A 21,545-nucleotide genomic window follows, 5' to 3' on the forward strand; every position below is an offset into this window, starting at 1 on the left:
GTGTGTTTCCTGAGGCATTTGGTGGGCCACTGTGAGATACAGGAAGATGGACTAGATGGCCTATGGCCTGATCCAGTGGGGCTGTTCTTATGTTCTTATGATGTGGCTATCCTGTCAAAAAGTTAGAACGCCCCTGTTTTAGAATATTGTTTGTTATAACTGAATTGCCTGGTTTATTCCAGATATTTGAATGCACTTCAGCATGTCTGCAAATGTATGCAAATGCATCCTGCATAGATGTGAAAATGACTTGTAGGGAAGTAGTTCAGAACATGTTGCTAGGGCATGCCAAGAGTCCTTATGGTGTCTCTCACTCATTTGGTGTGTTTGCTATCATATTGTAAATTACTTGTGCAATTAAAATATGAGCGTGCCTAGCAATGAAAGAGAGCACAATGCGCTCCAATATTGTTTGATTTGTGTGTGTGTGTGTGTGTGTGTGTGTGTGTGTGTGTGTGCGCGCGTGTGTGGAGAGAGAGAGAGAGAGAGAGAGAGAGAGAGAGAGAGAGAGAGCAGTGATCCTCAAACTGGTGGGTCGTGACCCACCAGTCTGAGAGAACCACTGCCCCTTTCCCTTTAAGAGGCAGAGGCTTGGGAGAGCAGCGATGTGATCCCCAGGATCGCACCACTGTGGGGGAATAGGGGGTCTGTTTTTAACTGCTGCTATGGTCTGGGGGATGCAAGGAGCCCTGCAGAGCCCTCTGCAGGGCTCTCTGCGACGTGTCGAATGTGTAAAAAAAAAAAAAGATTGCTGCCCATTTCTGGGTTGTGATTGCAAAACCGGGTCATGATAGGTTATTTTTTACATTCTACAAGCTGTGGGGAGCCCTGCAGAGGTCTCTGCAGGGCTCCCCAGACCCCAGCAGAAAGTATGTTAAAAACAGCTCCCCTTCCCCTGCAGTGGTGTGATCATGATGATTGTGTCGCTGCTTTCCACCCTGCCCCGCAAAGACTTACCCTGCTTCTCAAACTCCCAGAGAGTTTGCGAACCACTGGTAGAGAGAGATTGCTATATTAAAAGAATGTGTGCTTTAATATATTCTATTTTTTGTTTGCTTTTTGTCTTAGAGGGATGGGCAGTAAAGGATTTTATCATTGCCAAAGGCTATAATGTAAACCTTTTGGTGCTGTATTATAAAAGTTGTACTGATCAGCTGTTTACACCAAATTACTCTTGCTGTGAACAGATGCACAGCATGACTGTTGTATTTGGTACAAGAGTTTGTTCCTATCAAAACATAATGGAAACACAACCTGTGAGATTAGCTGGCACAGTTGGAGCAAATGTGTTTTTAAAATAAATCTTATCAGTGTCGCTTGCCTGTTTATTTTGCAGAATATGGCCAAATTTAGATGTTACTAGCAAAAGTGTTTTAGGGATAGCAGAGCTGTTTTGTATTACAGAACCATACTCAGGACACTTTTACTTTTGTTGGAAAACATATGCTAGTTTCTAATTGGTTTGAATTGTGTCACTGTTGTCTTTATTTGTCTTGGGAACTTTTAGTTACCATTACAATTTGTGGGAAGTTTAAATGCTATGCACTGCTAGGAAATATTCTGCTGGCAGAAGTAAGGAAGATGCCCAATGCCGTGTGTCACCAGGGAGAGGTTTTGGAGTGAAAAGTACTTGATATCTCTGGAGAAAACTTATGGAATCTGCCAGTCATGTTGGCGTTGCATTGCCGCAATCCTTGGTGCTCACAGGAGGATTCCTCTAACACTTGTCACAGTTTGATTTTGAACCTAGATATGAAGCTAATAGTTTCTAACGGTTTTTCAAGTGCCAGTGAATCAAATTACTGAAGTAGAAAGGAACGGTTGACATTCCGCTTTAAAGTGACCGTAAGTCTGACCCAGTTCTACTACAGCGGTGTCATCACAATTGTATCTCATTGCTGTAGGTTCTTGGATGCTGACAGGCGGAACAAGTTGCTTTAGCTCACAGTGCTCAGCTGTCATACAGAACAGCTTGCAGAATCTTACGTGAATGAAATGCTCAGGGGGCTATTTCCACCGCTTCCCCCCACCCCCACTGATTGCTTCCGAGGCTATCAGTGAAATCGCGGGTGCACAGGAGGAAAAAATTGGTAAAGAAAAGTCTTAGAGAAGCATTTGTCCTATATCCTGGAAGCTTAAAGATCTGCAAGTTTTAAGGACGCCTTTGAGCTATCCAAGAAGCCCGCTTGGGATGAAGGACCTTGATTATTTTTACACTGTCTGAGCAGACAGATGAGATGCTGTCACCTTTTGTCTTGCTCTTGTTAGTGTCTCACACAGTTGAACAGAGGCCAAGGACGCTGACTTTTCATATTTATTGAATGATGGTCACAGATCTGAAACAAGGACAACAGAGATTCCCGTGCTGGTTGTCAGTGTTAACCCTATTCAAGAATGTAGGCATTGGCAGCAGCAAAAGTAGCTTACTGTTCAATACATTCATTAAAAAGTTATACACTCAGCAGGTTAATTAATATAGATTTCCCCCAGTATGGCCAGTGGCAGTCACTGGCTGATATCCAACATGCATTTTTAAATTTAAAACTGTGAAAGAAAGCCTAATTCATTGTTCTTTTGTGCCTTGAGTGCTCTTTGCAGTATACACAATTTTCACTTTTTAGGGCGCAATCCTAACCCCTTATGTCAGTGCTTTCCAGCACTGACATAAGGGCAATGCAGTTCCTAGGTAAGGAAACAACCATTCCCTAACTTTGAGGAGGCCTCCGTGAGTGACACCCAACTGCAGGATGCAGCACACATCCCATTGGCACCGCTATGCCAGTGCTAGAAAGCACTGACATAAGGGGTTAGGATTGTGCCCTTAGTGTCTAGAAACCCATTTTACATAAGAACATACGAAGAGCCCTGATGGATCAGACCAAGGGCCCATTTAGTCCCGCTTCCTATATCTCGGGCCCACAAGATGCTTCTGGAAACATACATGACAACTAGGTACCTGTAAAGTGTTGCTATTCTGTTGCGTCTGGCGTTCTGAGGTTACCTGTTTCTAAAACCAGGAGGTTGCGTATAGTCATCACAGCTTGTAACCTGTGATGGACTTTTCCTCTATAATCTCTGTCCAATCCCCTTTTAAAGGCATCCCCTTTCCTCTGTCCAATCCCCTTTTAAAGGCATCTAGAACAGGTGTACAGCACATTCTGTGGCCAGTGTTCCACTATGGTTTCACTTAAATTGTTTTTAGAAGCTGAAATATCAGTTTGATCAAGAAACAGTGGAGAAAGCTCAGTGAGTACAGAAATGTTTAGCAATATTTTAGTAGAAATAGACTCTTCTATGAACGTATGAAGTTGCCTTATGGTCAGTCCATAGTTCCATCTTGTTGATATTTTCCTCACTAAATGGCAGGAACATTCCAGGGTTTCAGAGAGGGGTCTTCCCCCACCCTATTTGGAGATGTCTTTCTTCTCTTGAGAGAACATGTGCTCTACTAGTACTACCAGTAAGCTATAGTCCTTCCCTGAACTGATGCAAACTGCAAAGTGATAGATGAAAACCAGAAATTTCAGGGATTAAAAAGTGGTCTAACACTTAAAGAGATAAGAGTTGACAGGTGTGCCATGAATGACTATCTGTAAGCACTTATCCATTTGACTGAGGCTGCACACTTGCCATGTGACTTCTGAGTGGATGGCAATCCTAGACAGTAGAACTGTTTTAACTGGCTTATCTAAAACTGGAAGTCCTGGAAACACAGACAAAAATGAAAGTTGAGATTCTTTTGATTATAAGAGCCTTTGAAGAATTTTGTGTAATTGGTAAACCCACTTAGATTGCGAGACACATTTTGGGGAACCCTGAGACTGAGAATGTTATTGTTTCTGGATTCAGTCCTGCTAGTGCCTATGCTGCCTCACACAGTTCTGACTGAACATTCCAAGGTCTCCGTGGCTCTGGTCAAAAAGCCTAATAAAGAAACACTTGCTGAGTGCGGATTGAAACTGGCATGGCTTGTCCAGTTCATCATAATCTGTTTGGAGGAACAAATGAGGATTATGGTCAAGAAAGACTATCCACCCAGCTGGAAAGAAGTGCGTGTAGGGTTAGGCTAGGGAGCCAGGGACAGAAATGTCAGGGATGATCAAGATGGCCATAATACCTTGGAACTAGACTCAGGCAATATACAGTTAGTACTAACTGGTTCATAAATCACTTTTGGTTTATGAGTGGTCTTCATGTGGTGACCCCATTCATTATAATGGTTTTACATTATACATGTTTGAAACTGCAAACAAAGCGACTGTATCACACTAAAAAGGAAGGAAGACCTCGCATTGATACCAGCAAGACCCGGGATCAGAGAAGAGTGGAGGAATTTGCACAAGCGCTTGAGGAATCTCTTCCAGGCCCGGCCGACGCAAACGCATCCAACAGATGGGAACATTTCAAGAATACCGTTTACAACACCGCCTTGTCCATATTCGGCAAGAAGACCAACAAGGCGGCAGGCTGGTTTGAAGCCCACTCTGAGGAGTTGACACCAGTCATTGAGGAAAAGAGGAGAGCTCAAGCAGCATACAAGGCCTGTCCCAGTGAGCGCAACCTGCAGGTCCTCCGAACTGCTCGCAGCAAAGTCCAACAGACTGCCAGGAGATGTGCTAACGACTACTGGCTCCAGCTCTGTTCCGAGATACAGATAGCAGCTGACACGGGCAACATCAAGGGGATGTATGATGGTATCAAGCAGGCCCTAGGTCCAACACAGAGGAAAATTGCCCCTCTGAAGTCTGCCACAGGCGAGGTCATCCAGGATCGGGCACAGCAGATGGAACGCTGGGTGCAGCACTACTCTGAGCTATATTCCAGAGAAAATGTAGTCACCGAAGAAGCACTGAACAACATTGAGTGCCTGCCTGTGCTGGAAGAGCTTGACAGTGAACCAACCCTAGAAGAACTTCACGTGGCCCTGGACTCCCTTGCCTTTGGCAAGGCACCTGGAAAAGACAGCATCCCTGCTGAAGTCCTAAAATGCTGCAAAGAGATCATCATCACTGAGCTGCATGAAATCCTCTGTCTCTGCTGGAGAGAAGGTGGAGTACCTCAAGACATGAGGGATGCAAACATCATCACGCTGTACAAGAACAAAGGTGACAGGGGTGACTGCAACAACTACCGCGGCATCTCTCTCCTTAGCGTTGTAGGAAAGCTGTTTGCCCGAGTTGTACTAAAGAGGCTCCAGGTACTTGCAGAGAGCGTCTATCCAGAATCGCAGTGTGGATTCCGAGCCAACAGGTCCACCACTGATATGGTATTCTCCCTTAGACAACTGCAGGAGAAATGCAGGGAACAACGACAGCCACTCTTTATAGCCTTCGTAGATCTCACAAAGGCTTTCGACCTGGTCAGCAGAGACGGCCTCTTCAAGATTCTCCCCAAGATTGGATGTCCACCCAGGCTCCTCAGCATCATCAGATCTTTCCACAAGGACATGAAGGGCACTGTTGTCTTCGATGGCTCCACATCAGACCCTTTTGACATCCGAAGCGGCGTGAAGCAGGGCTGTGTTCTTGCACCAACCTTGTTTGGGATTTTCTTCGCTGTCCTGCTGAAGCAGGCCTTTGGAACTGCAACAGAAGGCATCTATCTCCGGACCAGATCAGATTCAACCTCTCCAGACTGAGAGCAAAATCCAAAGTCCAGCTGAAATGTCTGCGTGACTTCCTCTTTGCCGACGATGCAGCTGTCACTACCCACTCTGCCAAAGATCTCCAGCAGCTCATGGATCGTTTTAGCAAGGCCTGCCAAGATTTTGGACTGACAATCAGCCTGAAGAAAACACAGGTCATGGTTCAGGATGTGGACTCACCTCCCTGCATTACAATCTCTGAGCATGAACTGGAGGTTGTCCATGACTTTGTGTACCTTGGCTCAACGATCTCCGACACTCATTCTCTCGATACCGAGCTAAACAAGCGCATCGGTAAAGCAGCTACCACGTTTTCCAGACTCACAAAGAGAGTCTGGTCCAACAAGAAGCTGACGGAACATACCAAGATCCAGGTCTACAGAGCTTGCGTCCTGAGTACACTTCTGTACTGCAGCGAGTCATGGACTCTTCGCTCACAACAGGAGAGGAAACTGAACGCTTTCCACATGCGCTGCCTCCGACGCATCCTCGGCATCACCTGGCAGGACAAAGTTCCAAACAACACAGTCCTGGAACGTGCTGGAATCCCTAGCATGTATTCACTGCTGAAACAGAGACGCCTGCGTTGGCTTGGTCATGTCGTGAGAATGGATGATGGCCGGATCCCAAAGGATCTCCTCTATGGAGAACTCGTGCAAGGAAAGCGCCCTACAGGTAGACCACAGCTGCGATACAAGGACATCTGCAAGAGGGATCTGAAGGCCTTAGGGATGGACCTCAACAAGTGGGAAACCCTGGCCTCTGAGCGGCCCGCTTGGAGGCAGGCTGTGCAGCATGGCGTTTCCCAGTTTGAAGAGACACTTTGCCAACAGTCTGAGGCTAAGAGGCAAAGAAGGAAGGCCCATAGCCAGGGAGACAGACCAGGGACAGACTGCACTTGCTCCCGGTGTGGAAGGGATTGTCACTCCCGGATTGGCCTTTTCAGCCACACTAGACGCTGTGCCAGAACCACCTTTCAGAGCGCGATACCATAGTCTTTCGAGACTGAAGGTTGCCAATACAAAAATATTATTTTATTTCGGTTTTACAGTGGTGCCATGGAGTAACCCCTGCTAACTGGGTAAGAGGCACTTTTTCAAGTGGGTGCTCCTCTTTTATTTAGCAGGGGGAGAGTAACTGGCCCACCTCACCCCAGCAGTGTCTTTTCTAGTGGCTGTCTGCTGGTGTTGCATCTTTTTAGATTGTGAGCCCTTTTGGGACAGGGAGGCATTAGATATTTGATTTTCTCTGTAAACCGCTTTGTGAACTTTTTGTTGAAAAGCAGTTTATAAATACTGTTGCTGTTATTGTATATAAATATTGTTGTTGTTTATATATCCAGTCTTTCCCCAAAGAGCTCAGTAGTTTTCCATCCAGATAGTGTTTTGGTGCAGACTCTCATTGGTTCTCAAGTTTGCACAGTCAGTTCAATTAGGGACTCTGATTCTGCAGAGCTTAAAAATAGAACTAAATCAAATCATTCCATTGATCCCGTTCTGTTGATAATTTCCCAGATGTTGAGGAAATGTACCTTGCAATATGGTGATGATGTTTGTTTATGCTGCTTCTCAAGAAAAAAATATTAATAATAGCTTGCCAAACGTGCAAGATGACATGAATTAATTAAAAATAGTTAAAAGCCAATCACAAACAATCCTGATGCTAAAATTATGAAGTAGTAGCAGAGATGGTACTCGAAACCAGATCCAAGGGAATCTATCTGTTCAGCTCTCACTGAGGTACACTGGGTGCTGGTAAGTGTTCAAGGTTCCTAGGGTTGAATCACACATATTTAATTATGAGGGGTAGCTAAACCCAGAGGCTACATTGATATTTGTAATGTGTTGTATTTAAATTGCTGAGGTTTCTCTAATTAAAAAAAATGATAGGACTCTGTAGTAGTCCATTCAAGTCATGACTTTGTTAGAGTTTGAGAAGCCTTTAAAAATCACTTAGTAGAATAAAACTCCCAAGTACTGTAACTGTCAGGTTGGTTTATCTAATTTATGGAATGGAGGCAAAGGAATAAACAATAACACTCCATTTAGAGTTATTAGATTAGCCATTATAGAAACCACAGAAAGTACATAAGCCTTTACTTTATGTTCACTTGAATTTGGCTATTAAGCTTTGATGGAACTTTCATTTAACCAAATGCCTTTGTTTACAACAATAAACTGGTTAACTCTTATTTCCCTCCTAAATTAAATATGGCAGCATCAATATTTGCCTTCCTCATTGGTCCTCAAGTTTGCACAATAAGTTCAATTAGGGACTCTGATTCTGCAAAGATTTATGTATGCAGTCTTTACAACCAAGGAGAGCGCTTGCAAGTTGAAGCCTACGTTTTGCAGGGTAATGGCACTATTTTTTTTTTTTAAAAAGAATCACAACCCTCAAGAAAATTAGAATGAGCTGTTTTCTTAGATCTCTTTTAGATTAATAAAAGCCATTTTTTCCCCTATCAGTCTTTGTTTTCAACTAATGGTGGTACTACACATCACAAGAAATATGTACTCTAGTTCCTGCCCCTTTGTGGTGGTTTTATCTTGAAAATAGTGGGATTTGTTTTTGTTTTATCTTGTTTTAATTTTCCTTAAGCCACCTTATGTGGTCCTTGGGGTCAGAAAAACCGGGTTATAAATCCCCACAATTGATAAAATAAAGTTTCCGCCCAAGCCATCAGCCCCATATTGATTTCTGTCTTTCCCCTCTTTCATTTGTAGAAAAACTTATGCCTGTTGTCATTACACTGGGCATTTCTTCACCTCTGCATTACTGCATTCTGTGGGTAGGGGAAGCTCAGTGTTGCACCAGGTCACAAAGTACATTGTACCATAGTATTTATTCATGTATTTATATTCTTACTTATCACCTTTCTCCTGAAACACCCAAGGCGTTTTAAAGTTTAAAATCATGACATACAATGTAATGATTAGGATATTAAGGCAAAAAAGGGATGGGGAGAAAAGGGGGGGGAAGAAATCAGAATATAAGCTGTTAGATAGTATAATATTTATAGTGCTGCTAGGGGTACTGCTTAGCTCATGGCATTTAAGCTGTGGTTTCCCACAGGGTTCCATCTTGTTTCTCATGGTTTTAAACACCTACAAGAAGCCACTGAGTTGAGGGCATCTAGAGAATTGGAGTGGGATGTTGTCAAGATGCGGGTGGCATTTTACTCTATTTTACATCTGATTCAGATGAAACAGTGAATGTGCTAAATTGGTAACTAAATGACTGGAATCAGTGACTGGTTGGCTAGAGGCCCGTAATCTGAAACTTAGTCCAGACAAGATAGAAGTATTGTGGGTAGGGAGTTCATTTGCCACTGGGTGATGGGTGGTCAATTTGGGATTGGAATAATCAGGTTTGCCATTTGGAAGTACTCTTAGACCTAGTGTTGTCACTGGCAGTTGAAGTGACCTCTCTGGCAAGGGATGCTTTCAGTTGGCTCAGGCTACTGTGCCAGCTGCGACCCCTCTTCCAGAAGGCATAGCTTGGCCTCTATTTTCCATGCTCACGTAACCTCCAGATTATTGTGCTGTAATTCGTTTATATATCCCTTTTGAATACTCTTTGGAAAATGCAGTTAATTCAAAGTATAGCCATTAGGCCATTGGCTGGGATCAGTTCATTGGAACTCATCTCTTCAGTTTCTCTAGGACCCTGTACATTTCTGAATACAACTGAAAGTGTTGATTCTTACCATACAGCCCTGATTGGCTGGAACCTGGATACCTTAAGAATGGCTTCTTCCAGCACAAGCCTACCTGCGTATTCTTTGTAGGCCCCCCTCTTGGTGTGTGGTGGGCTTGAAAGAGGGTCATCTTGGTTAGGACACCCTATACAGTCGTACGCTACTTAACGCTGCTCCGCTCCGCTCCCCTTGCCTCCAGAGGCTTGTTTGAGCTTCCCAGTGCACATCTGCAAGGATCAGAGGATCAGAATGCCAGAATTGTGCAAGAAATTCAACTTTTCTTGCACAATTCGCAAGAGATTCAAACTGCGTCCCTTGTGCGACTGGGGCATTCTGTGCGCTGCCTCTGGGAGGCTCAGAAAAGCCTCTGGAGGTGAGGGGAGCAGAGCTCCCCTCAGCTTCAGAGGCTTGGGGGGGGGTGCAACCTCCTGACCAGTGGCAGCCGTCGCATATGTGACCTGTCACTAGCTGGAAGGTTGTTAAGGGACACACACCTGTACAGTCATGTGCTACTTAACCACAGGGATGTGGACCGGCATCCCCGGCATCAAGCGGCACTTAACATTATGTGGAACCTCTGAAGGCGAGGGCGAGCCACGTTCCCCTCGCTGTAGGAGGCTTTTCTGAGGCTCAGAATGCTCGTTTCAAGTGAAAAGGCTTCCCGGAAAACCAGAAGTCATGTTTTTGCCCAAAATGGGAGGCAGTGCATGTTTGTATGCTGCCTCTGCAAGGCTCAGAAAAACCTCCAGAGGTGAGGGAAGCGCAACTCTCCTTGGCTTTGGAGGCTGTGGGGGGGGGGGGTTGGCAGGGCCCAATGGCAGTTATTGGAAATAAGAGCTGTTGTTGGCTGGAGCATCGTTAAGCGGCACTCACCTGTATATGGAATTCTCGGGGAGGGGGCCTCACCTGGTGCTTTCCTGGATGTCTTTTTGGTGTGAAGCAAGACTTTTAATTTTTCTCGGGCTTTTATTATCCAAATCGTTATGAACACTGCTCATATTTTCAGCCTACTATTTTAGTTGATGCATTTATTATTATTGCTTTACTATTGTTTTCATAATTTCCAGTCTGACGTACCAGATAATTTTTTTTCATTGGAAGGCAATAAATAAATTTATCAAATAACTATAGTTAAATAAGTGACCAGACCAGGTCACTTGGAATGCTGCTGATGAAGACGCTTTACTCAGTTTGTAGTTAGTCTGTGGAACTCCTTGCCACAGGATGTGGTGATGGCATCTGGCCTGGATTCCTTTAAAAGGAGAGTGGACAAATTTCTGGAGGAAAAATCCATTACGGGTTACAAGCCATGATGTGTATGTGCAACCTCCTGATTTTAGAAATGGGCTATGTCAGATGCAAGGGAGGGCACTAGGATACAGGTCTCTTGTTGTCTTGTGTGCTGCCTGGGGCATTTGGTTGGCCACTGTGAGATACAGGAAACTGGACTAGATGGGCCTATGGCCTGATCCAGCAGGGCTGCTCTTATGTTCTTAAGACAGGGTCTGAGAATGGAGGAGTCAAATGGCAGTTAATCCCAGGCGTGCCGATGAACGAGGCCTCACTTTGTCACCTGTCTGCCAGGTGTAGCCAGGTGGGTGAAGGCAGTCATTAGAATGGATTTGCTGTTGTAAGTGGCAGGTAGCAACCTTCATGGTTTTGTATTTTTTTAAAATAAAACTTAGTCCTACCCTAATATTTCTTTAAAAGAATTTATTCTCTTTCAAAATGAGTTGGCTGAAAAGTTTAGGCTGCTTAATATTCAGGTAAAATCCATTTTGTCAAACCGCTCTCTGTGTTGAATGAATCTGAAGGACTTTATAGATGTTTCCTTAATCAAATAGAACATTGTGCCCATGAAGGAAAGAATGTTTTGCAGCATGTACATAAAATTTCATATATATATTGTGATTTGAAACTCAGCCAGCATGGCAGACGACACTCAAGTAAAAGGCATTCCAGGAGCCGTATGAGATTTGATTCGAAATAAATATTGCGCCCGTCTAAACTTGTATACAGCACTTCCAGCAGCTGCCTTTAAAACACACACACACCCCAATTCCGTGGTGCTTCTGTGCTTCTAAATATTACTCGACTGGAATGATTATGATGAGAATTTACTAAACGTTGTTTTATGACAAGTACTCCAAGTTTCAATAATATATGGATCCAGCAAGTCTTGAGTTCAGTTTATGAATGGTCATATCCAGTGCTTTTTTTGTAAATAAAAAGGTGCAGGAACTCACAACTTGTTAATCTTTTATTTATTTATTTATTTATAAACCATTTTTTATTGGAGAAATATAATATTTTTTATGTGCTTCCCCCTCAAGATGAACTTAGTTCTGAGTAGACATGCATAGGATCAGGCTGTCAATCTCCACATCCCCTTCCCCCTAGCTATTTTTTCTATACATGGGGAAAAATACTGTACAGGTGCACTTGTAGCGTGTAGTATGTAGTGTGGCACTACTTCGAGGAGAGGAAGCAGTGAATGGATTCCGGAAAATGGCTTACATGAGTTCCATGTAGTAAAATTACTCTAAGCAACTGTGGGAGTAAGAACAAAAAAGGAATTCTTACACGAGAGGGGTCCTTAGGTGCACATAGAAACAGCTACGTTTGCAAACAAGCGATAAAATATGGTTTAATTCAGGTATCAGAATACTCTGTGTCTTTGGGAAGGCGCTTGGCATGCAATTGTATGTTCTCTGCTGCCCTGAGCAGCTGCTGTGCATTGCTGGAGAGGAGCTGCAAATGCTGGCTGGCAGAGGGCATGCTTGTGGGGGAAGGATGAGGAGGATCTCTGGCAAGGCTGGACAGCACGTTGTACACACGTAGAATCCCTTTTCACCTGCCCTTAGCATGTGAAAACGGGTGCAGATGTATATATCTCTGCCAGGATTAAGAGCCCAATCCTAGGTATGTCTACTGTGAAGTAAGTCTCGTTCTAGTCAATGGCGCTTACTCCCAGGAAAGTGCCTAGGATTGCAGCCTAAGAGCCCAATCCTATGCATGTCTACTCAGAAGTCCACTTTAGTGAATGGGGCTTACTGTGGATAGGATGGCAGCATCAGGGCCCAATCCTGTGCCAATCTACTCAGAAGTCAGTCCCATTAGAGGCAGTGGGGCTTCCTCCTAGGAAAGTGTGGACAGGACTGCAGCCTCAGAGCCCCTCCTGTGCCTGTCTACTCAGAAGTCAGTCCCACGAGGCAGTGGGCCTTCCTCCTAGGAAAGTGTGGAGAGGACTGCAGCCTCAGCCCCTCCTGTGCCTGTCTACTCAGAAGTCAGTCCCACGAGGCAGTGGGCCTTCCTCCCAGGAAAGTGTGGAGAGGACTGCAGCCTCAGAGCCCCTCCTGTGCCTGTCTACTCAGAAGTCAGTCCCACGAGGCAGTGGGCCTTCCTCCAGGAAAGTGTGGAGAGGACTGCAGCCTCGGAGCCCCTCCTGTGCCTGTCTACTCAGAAGTCAGTCCCACTAGAGGCAGTGGGGCTTCCTCCCAGGAAAGTGTGGAGAGGACTACAGCCACAGAGCCCTTCCTCTGCCTGTCTACTCAGGCTGCAAGGCTATGACGCTTTCCCGGAGTAAGCCCCATTGAACACAATGGAACTTACTTCTGAGTAGACATGCTTGGGCTCTCAGGCTGCAAGGCTATGCACCCTTTCCCAGGAGCAAGCCCCATTGAGCACAAAGAGACATACTTCTGAGTAGACATGCCTAGGCTCGTGCTGCAGATTGGCACGGGGGCTGCACCAACCAGCTTCCTTCCTCTCCTCCTCCGCCAAGCCAGTACCTAGGAGTTCTGTGGGTGCCGCAGCCCGTCTCCCTGGCTGGCTGTCCATCCTCCTCCTCAGTGTCGGCGCATGTCCCCCGCGCCCTCCACCGGCTTAGAAGCTGCACTGGGAAGCAGAGCGCGGGGGAGGGGAGGCGGGCTGGGCTCAGGCGAGAGCTTAGAGATGAGGGCAGGAGGGGGTCATTGTGCGGTCAGGCAGGGGCCAGGTGCCCGCCCACTCCTCAAGCGAATGCCTCTACTTTGCCCCCCCTCCTGGAATGCCTCCAAAGGGGAGGGGCCCCTGCAAAAAGGTGCCGGAACTCCGTCCCCCCCCGCGTTCCATTAGAAAAAAAGCCCTGGTCATATCCTAATTATAGGGCCCTTGTGTTTGCTTCATGTTCCTAAAGGCAACGAACCTGAGCCTGTGTTAGAATTCTCATGGTTTTTTTCTTTCCTTTTTGCTGACAGTAATCTATTGGTTGACTTCAGAAAAAGAATCTCACATTAGCACTTTCAAACATTTACAGGTAGCTTAGAGTCCCACTTCAGACATAGTGTTAATACAGTAAGAGCACTATGAGAACAAACCACAGCACATATGAAGTGAACAAAAACTGGAGACCGAAACCTTCCATTGTCATTTTTGACTAACCTGTAGTTTCCCATTTACGTACATAATTAGTTAATAATAGTTAATTAGTTAATAGTTAATTAGTTAACTAATTAGTTAATTAGTTAATAATAGTTTTGGAGATATAGTATAGCCTCATTAGTGAATGGTTCAAGCAGCTTCCTCATGAGGAAGCCATGGTGTAGGCTTCCTCATGAGGAAGCTGCTTGAACCATTCACTAGAGACTATGCTGTGTCTCCAAAACTAGACATGATAGGGCAAAACGGATGCCATTTTTGAAATCGGCACCCCAAATATACCCAGGAATTGGTGTAACGTTTAAGGAAGCAAAATGTGTTTTGGCCTGTATTATCTGAACTGGGCCACTTTGATGCTTTTTGCAAATATTCTCTTCATTCATCATAACTATTAACTTTCACTTATAGATTTTGTGCCTAGAGGTTTAGTCTCTCCCTCTCTCTCATTTTAGATTGTAATGGCACTGATCTTAGAGACTTGTTTGAACCATGCAATCCATGTAGTTGAGTTTAAGGCAAGTCAGAACCCAAAAAATAGGCCATTGCCTGCTTTTTGGTTTGAAATATTCAGACTCTTGTTTTTTTGTCTGCAGTGACGTTGGGTGTTATGAATGAGCTTTATTCCACAGTCTCAAGCACACTTAATTGACAGTTTCTTTTGGACAATTGAAATTGGGGGCTGGTTTAGTTGTTATGTGTCTGTAACATTCTAGGTGACCCATTAGGTTAGGTTCCAGCTATCAGCCATAAGGTTCTTGGTTCAAGTGTTGTGCAGAACCTGATAGTGCAATTGTCACTTGGATCTTACAGTGCTGGCATACTGTGTGCATGTAGGCTAAGAGAATATTTTTACTAAGGGCCTGATCCTGTTGCAGAGCAATGCCAGTCTCCTGTATGCTGCCCTGGCAGTGGCTGTTGCAAACATGCCATAAGGCATGTCACAGCAGCGGAGAGAGGAAAAATACCAACGGGAAGGCCAGCACTAGTTGGTGCTGGGCCTCTGTGGAGCCGCCGGTGGTGTGATTTCCGCCAAGTGGCAGGAGGCATTTCGAGGAGTGGGTAGGCGGGAATGGGGTGAAACTGGGCAGGGGAGGATGGCCTGGAGAGTGATTAAGGCCCAGGAGGGGGCAGGAATGGCAGTAGAGGTTACCACCACATCCTAAATAGCTGGCGCTAAATATCTAATGCAGAACCGAGAAGACCCATAGGGGCTGCTGGAGCCCGACGCAGGTTAAGGGATTGATATTCCCTTACCCCAAGGAGATGTCTGACCACCTCTTTGGCCCAGTGGAATACGGCAAGGGCCATGTTGGCGCTGCTGTGCCATGGCATGGGCAGCCTGCATAGGATTTGGCTGTAAGTCTGCTTATGTTACCCTGCACATGCCTGATCTTGTCTGATCTTGGAAGCTAAGCAGGGTCAGGCCTGGTTAGTACTTGGATGGGAGACCGCCTGGGAATACTGGGTGCTGTAGGCTTATACCATAGTCTTTCGAGACTGAAGGTTGCCAACCAACCTGCTCATGTCATGTAGACATACATAAATTATGACTGATTTTCAGTGGCTAGAAGATGGCTATTCTTTTCTCCAGATGTCCCTGTGCCAATAACCTGTCTTCAGTAGTGGCCGTCTCTCATGGTGGGAAGGGAGAATTGTGTGGTGGTGCATGTATGCAGCAGATAGAGCTTGGTCAATTCAGCACACCAGTAACAGCTCTTTTTTCTTGGTTTCATTCAGCTCCTACAGCTCTGACACATTTAAAAATGGGCAGTAATGTAGAGAGCAGACATTCTCTTTCCATTGGCAGGCAGCTCAATGCTTTCCTTTTTTCTTCTCTTTATCCCCCTGTAGCCTTGAAGCACGGCAAAGGAGTGAAATCCATTGAGAATACTCTGTAAAGGTAAGTGTATTTATTACATTGCATTGACAAACATTGCCGTACCAACATTGATTTTTCTTTTATTCAGGGATTTAAGAACTTGGATTAATGATAGAGCTGACAGGACAACTTCTTTCACCACCCGGCTGTCCCACCTTGTGCAACTCTCTGAGCCCTAGTTAGGGGAGAAAGTGCACAGAAAGGCAATGATGTGCTGAGTATGGCCAAATATTGGTGTGATTGCTGACACGAGCTTTGTTCCTGGCGGTTGAGATATTAGAGTGTAGCTGTATTCACTAAGATTAATGTGGCAGCATAAAGAGCAAAAGACCCCATGGAAACTGGTATTACTTTTGGTCAATAGCTGCATAAAGCCAGCTGGCAAAATAAAGTACTTAAAGTGACTGTTAAGTCACATTTTAATCTGACTGTGTTAAATTTATCGCGATAGGGAATATTGGGCAGTGAATGGCTCTGCAGAAAGGGAGAAATAAATTTATTGCTTGCTTGCCATGCCCTCCAGGCTTGGTTTTGTACTTGCTTTTTATTTTCTTACCCATCTAACTATCAAATGAAGCAACCCCTGTAGATGCTAATAGGGAGCCAAATCACCTGTATAGCACTCAGGTTGCCAGTGCTGTACAAAAGTCAAAGAATAATGATCCTGTGGAGTTTTCTTCTAGGGCAAACGTAGTTGTCTTTGGTGAGGATAGTAACCTTGTAAAGAGTGTAGGATGGAGCTGGCCTCTGGTGTCTTATTTTTCCTTTTTGAATTGTGATTTTGAACTTTTTTTCCCCCTGGCTGCTGCAGTTTGTTTATTATTTATTACTACCTTGAATTGATATGCACCATAGGCAGGAGTTCACAAACAGGTGAAAAAGGAGAATCCTCTTGACTTCAAACCATCAATGATTCAGTTGTATTGAATTAAAGTGATATAGTCTTGATTACGTAATCATTCCTCCCAGGCCTTTGCTGATAGATACCCCAACTGCTTTCTACAATGCCACTGTTTACCACTATGATTCTGATGTACAATCGGTTTTATTAAATGAATGGTGTATATTTCAAAGACAGACTCCAATGGGCCGCTTTTCCTTTGCAAGTTGGACTTTACATTGATTTTCAGAAGGTCTTACACAGCAGCTTCATGGGGAATTGTGACCTTGCTGAATAAGGACCTTTCTTTACTATTCAGGCATCGTATACCACCCCCTTCCCAACTTCCATTTCTCTTTTTTGCAGGCTATTCTTGTAAATTGAAATTAAGTGACAAACAGCACAATATGGCCTAATTTGCATGCATAGAGAGATTACTCTTGCAGGAGGAGGATTGGGGATAGAAATTCTGCTGGAAAAGCATGGATGGATGTGCATTCTAGAAAAAGAGAGGAGAAAGACTTAAGAATAAATGAATAAGAGCCCAATCCTGTGCTCTGCGGCATGGCTCCGTGCCGCCAAGCACAGTCGCAAACGTGCTGCAAGGTGCTGGGCTAGCGCGGGGCGGTCGCCCAGCTTCCGCGGCTCAGTGGTCTCTACGGTTAGAGCCACGGTAAGAGCCACGGCGCGGTAAGCGGGGGCGGGGGTGGGGAGGAGGCATTCCGGGGAGGGGTGAGGCCAGTGGGGGGTGGAGAGAGGGCGGGGCAAGGTGTGATGCGGGGAGGGGGGCAGGCTGGAGGCGTGCTGGGGGGAGGGAGGGAGGCGGGTCTGCGAAGCTCCGCTCCGTTGGATCCAAGGTGCTCATGGAGGGCTCCACACCCTACGTGAGTGCCTTTACCTTACCACCGACCTTTTGGTTGGCGGTAAAGTGCGTAGACCCATTGCGGGTCTGCTTACCTTACTCGGGAGAAGGGGATGAAAGTCCCCTTCTCCTGAGGAGCCTCCCGCGCTAGCCTGGGGTGCACAGGATCCAGCGGCAGCCATTCTTGGTGCCACCGAGGTTGGGCACCCTGGGCTGTTCAGGATTGGGCTGCCTGGCAGTAATGTAGTTGTCATTTGTGATTTTATTTTTAGGTAGCAAATGCACAGCTACTAAATAATTTTAAGTGAGTATGAGGTTAAGGTGAGTATGAGGTGCGTCCCCTATTAACAAGGAGGTTTTTGGCAGTTGTTCAGCAACTAGTCTTTTTTGGGGAGGAGGAATGTTATTTTACTGACAGTCTTCAAAGAGGTAAATGTTGAAATGGTGAGTTGTGATAATTAAAGCTACCTATAACAGAAATGGCAGATTTAAAAACTGAAGAATGTTACATTATGCAGTGATATGTAAATTATTAGTCTTGTAGTGTCATCAGCTGTAAACCACTGTGATCAACTGCTGAAAACATTGGTTAAACTGAGTTTCTGAGGTGTGTTGTCTCATCTGAAATTTTTGCTAGTGGATTATCACTTGTGAATAGTTATGTGTTGACTGAGAGATGTTCCTGACACCATTTTCTTTTCCAGAATTGTAGATCTTTTGCATGGAATTGCTTTGTGACACTATGGGCGCAATCCTAACCAGCAGTTATGGCGGCATAGGAGGCCCTGCAACATATTCCGTGGGCGGGAGCCATGTTGGCGCATTCAGATGCGCTGACGCGCGGAGGCAGGCAAAAGCCTCTGTGGTGGCTCCTGCGCCACCGGTTGTGTCGGCGCACTTGCGCTGGCACAAGCGGCAAAGGTAAGCGTGGGGGGGTGGGAGGGGACGTTTCTGGGCGGGGGGGTGGGCGATGGCTGAGACCCGGCGGTTATGCTGGATCCCATCCACCATCCCCGAAGAGAACGGAGCGGCTTCTAGCCGCTCCGCTCTCCTCAGACTTGCGCTAACTCCAGAGGTAGAGGGCGTGCAGAGGACGTGCAGCCCTTACCCAGGGGTAAGGGGAAGAGCTTCCCCTGGCCCCTGTCTGAGCCGCTGAAGCCAATGAACCTGCATTGGATGCAGCGCAAACCTCCTGACTTGCCTGCTCCAGCGCAGGTTTGGATTGTGCCCTATGTCTTCTGGCTTATGTCCAAATGTGTGGGAACACTTTCATTTTCTCTGTTTTGTAACCAGTTTTGGATTTCTCTTGCCTTTAGTAGTAACTTCTCCTTTTCTTGAAAAAGCAGTTGCTACCTGTAGGCACTTAGAACGGTGGCAACTCCACAACTCTCTGTGATTCTGCAGGTACGCGAAACCATAGCTTAGGAGGACCCATGAGCCTAGGCTTGTGTGTTCCTCCTCCTCCTCCACGTGTTTTTGACTGCATTAGCAAACCATAGTTTGCATCCAAACCTGGCAAACTGTGGTCTAATTATCCTGAAATCAGGGTTTGTTTTAAATCATTGGAATGCTACCTTGCATTGCCCCCATTCCCAGATTGGCTTACATGGGTGAAACTGTGGTTTGCAGTCCTGGTTGAAGGCCAAACTGCAGTGGCAAACTATGGTTTGAGACTTCTAATCTCTCTTTGTTCCTGCAGGAAGGGAAGGAGGCGGTGGCAAGTGTGTGAGCCTCAGGCTTGTGACTGCTTATGCACTTAACACTAGTGGCTTAGTGTTACATCTGAACATTCCTCTGTCTCAAATTCTGCCCAGTTTGCGGCATAGGAGGGTGTGTGGGGGAGCTGAATTCCATGGGGCTGGTAAAAGAAGAAGTATTAGAAGTTGCTCACTGTGGTGCTAGCACTGCCTCCCCTGTTTTTGAAGCTAACACTGTAAAATAGCCAGTCCAATTTTCTTTTTGGCTCTATTTACAGTCGGCTTTGTCAGTCATGCTCTTTTTGTTGCTCCCTGGAGTCAGCTTAAAAACGACAACAAACCAGCCCCGGCCATTGTCTGTTTTGTAGAAGAACAGAGCTATGTTGCAAACTGGCTGGCTGCTGTGGCTCTCGTGGTTGCCATTATTTTATTCCTACACAGTGCCTGCTTTTTGCACAGTTCATATTTATTTAATTTTATGACCTAACCTGTCCTGAAAGCTCAGAGGCTATATAAAAAACTGTATGATGTTATACTTTTAAAACCTAGGCTAGAATCTAAAGAGACTCTTGGGTGAATGAAACTTAAGCCTCCCCCCATCCTGATTACTGCAGATTTCCCTGTCGTTCTGCAGCTTCTCACAATACACCTGACCTTGTTTCTGACACTCAGGAGCAATTGGGAGAGGGGGCATGTAAGTAGCTGCACTGGGATGGATGAAACTGAAAGTCGCCATAGCAAGAGCAGAGTTACGCTCAATGTTCTCAGGCAGGATGACCAGATGTCATAACCCACACAAAAGGACAAGGCACCACAAAATGTAGGAGATCCAAGTGTAGGACATGACAAAACGAAAGCTAAAAACACTCCTATATTGATTTCATGTGGTTAATTTGAACACTATATTTGAACACTGTTACATTTAAAATTATGTTACATATAATTTATTCCATACAATTTATTAATTACAAGAAGCCTGCAGGGGCCCACTCAAAGGGAAAAGGAGGATATTTAAGTTCTTTTCCAGGACACAAGGCTAAAAAAGAGGACATGTCCTGGAAAAAGAAGACATCTGGTCACCCTGTCCTTGGGATCCAATCTACAAAGCAGAATAAATGTAAAGCTACTTAACTCCAATTGCCAGATTGTAACCCAAGGACAGAGGTCTTCTACTGTTTCTGGAAAACATTCAAATGAATAATCTTCCATAGGAGGATTGTAGATTATGGTTGTAGAGTATCCACCAGTAGCTTCTCTCTATGTAGCCGTAGTGTTCTGAAGCAGAATCTCTCATGTCTCATGACAAACTGTACTTGTAATTGCGAGCAAAGACTGACTGTGATAGGACTGAGCTAAGATGTGGTTAGAAGGAAAAATTGGAAAATTCCACCAGGCTATTGCAAGTCCCTTGCATTAGGGATTTGCAGTTCATTGGATCTTTCACTTGAATTTTAATCAAGTATGCCTCAAAGGCATGTGGTTTGGCGCTCTTAACACAGTAGTCACAGGGGCAAAGTTGAAGGGAAGTTGGGGAGCAAAGCTCTGGGGTTTCTCTTATAACATGTGGTTATATCATCAGCAGGAGCACTTAGGTGCTTCCTTTTGAAATTTGCCTAAGGTCATATGTTAAAGTCTAGATCAGTGCTTCCCAAAGTGTGAGTCACAACTCACTGGTGGGTCACAAGCCCAAGCACAGTGGGTTGCAAGTGGGCCCTCCTGCCCATGCTTGCACTGGTTTCTGGGAGCCCCATTACTCATCAGAGCCTCCAGGAGCCTCTCCTGGCCCAGCAACCCACTCTATAGGCCTCTTCAGGTCTCAGAATGGCCCTCAGAAGCCTCCACAAGCCCCTTCTGGTTTTTGGAAGCCACTTCTGCTTTGCTTCTAAAACTCGGAAGTGACTTAAGGGCCTTTCTGAGGTCTGCAGAGTGAGTTGCTGGGTCGAGGGAACCCTCCAGCACCACTAGGCATGTGGCAACCCACCCGGAGGATGAAGTTGATCACAGTGCTTCAAAGTTCGTGAATCCGTAGTCTAGGTCGTCATCTTTCCCAAGGGCTGAGAGACAGTATGTAATTCATGTTACATTAAGGCTACATTTGTCTGCACGCATTTTCTTGAGAGTAAGCCCTATTGAACATAGTGGGGCTTACATCTGAGTAAGAATGCATAGGCTAGCATTCCTTCTGTTTTTTGGAGGGTAATTTTTTAAATCTCATTGCTCAGTGTTTATGCATTAATTTTAAAACGAGTTTGGGATGAAATGAGCTATGACTGCTCTTTCAGAGAAGTATAAGTTTCATAGCAGAAATAGTTGGCAGGAGAAGAAAAAAGAAATTTTAAGGGGTTTGTGTGTGTGTAACAGTATTACTGGGGCATGGTTATGTGAGTGTACCCTGGTATGATGATGTAGTCCGATGAGTTTTCTGCACTTTAAAGTGTACCACTAATTCCTGGCCATAGTACCA

The 21,545-nt window shown here is 45.3% G+C and overlaps 1 protein-coding gene across 8 annotated transcripts in view; it reads left to right on the plus strand.

Annotated features, from left to right (window-relative positions):
* Positions 1-21,545, plus strand: part of FHIT (fragile histidine triad diadenosine triphosphatase) — a 1,225,929-nt gene that overhangs the window by 46,492 nt on the left and 1,157,892 nt on the right. For 7 of the 8 annotated variants that reach the window (XM_066616396.1, XM_066616392.1, XM_066616401.1 and 4 more), the window contains exon 2: positions 15,615-15,663. The gene's annotated coding sequence lies outside the window, so the exon portion shown is untranslated. Of the gene's footprint in view, positions 1-15,614; positions 15,664-17,667; positions 17,689-21,545 lie in introns of those variants that run through there. The other variant, XM_066616400.1, reaches the window with a different exon arrangement.

Source organism: Tiliqua scincoides, chromosome 2 (genome assembly GCF_035046505.1).
Source record: "Tiliqua scincoides isolate rTilSci1 chromosome 2, rTilSci1.hap2, whole genome shotgun sequence".
Taxonomy (NCBI): Eukaryota; Metazoa; Chordata; class Lepidosauria; order Squamata; family Scincidae; genus Tiliqua; species Tiliqua scincoides.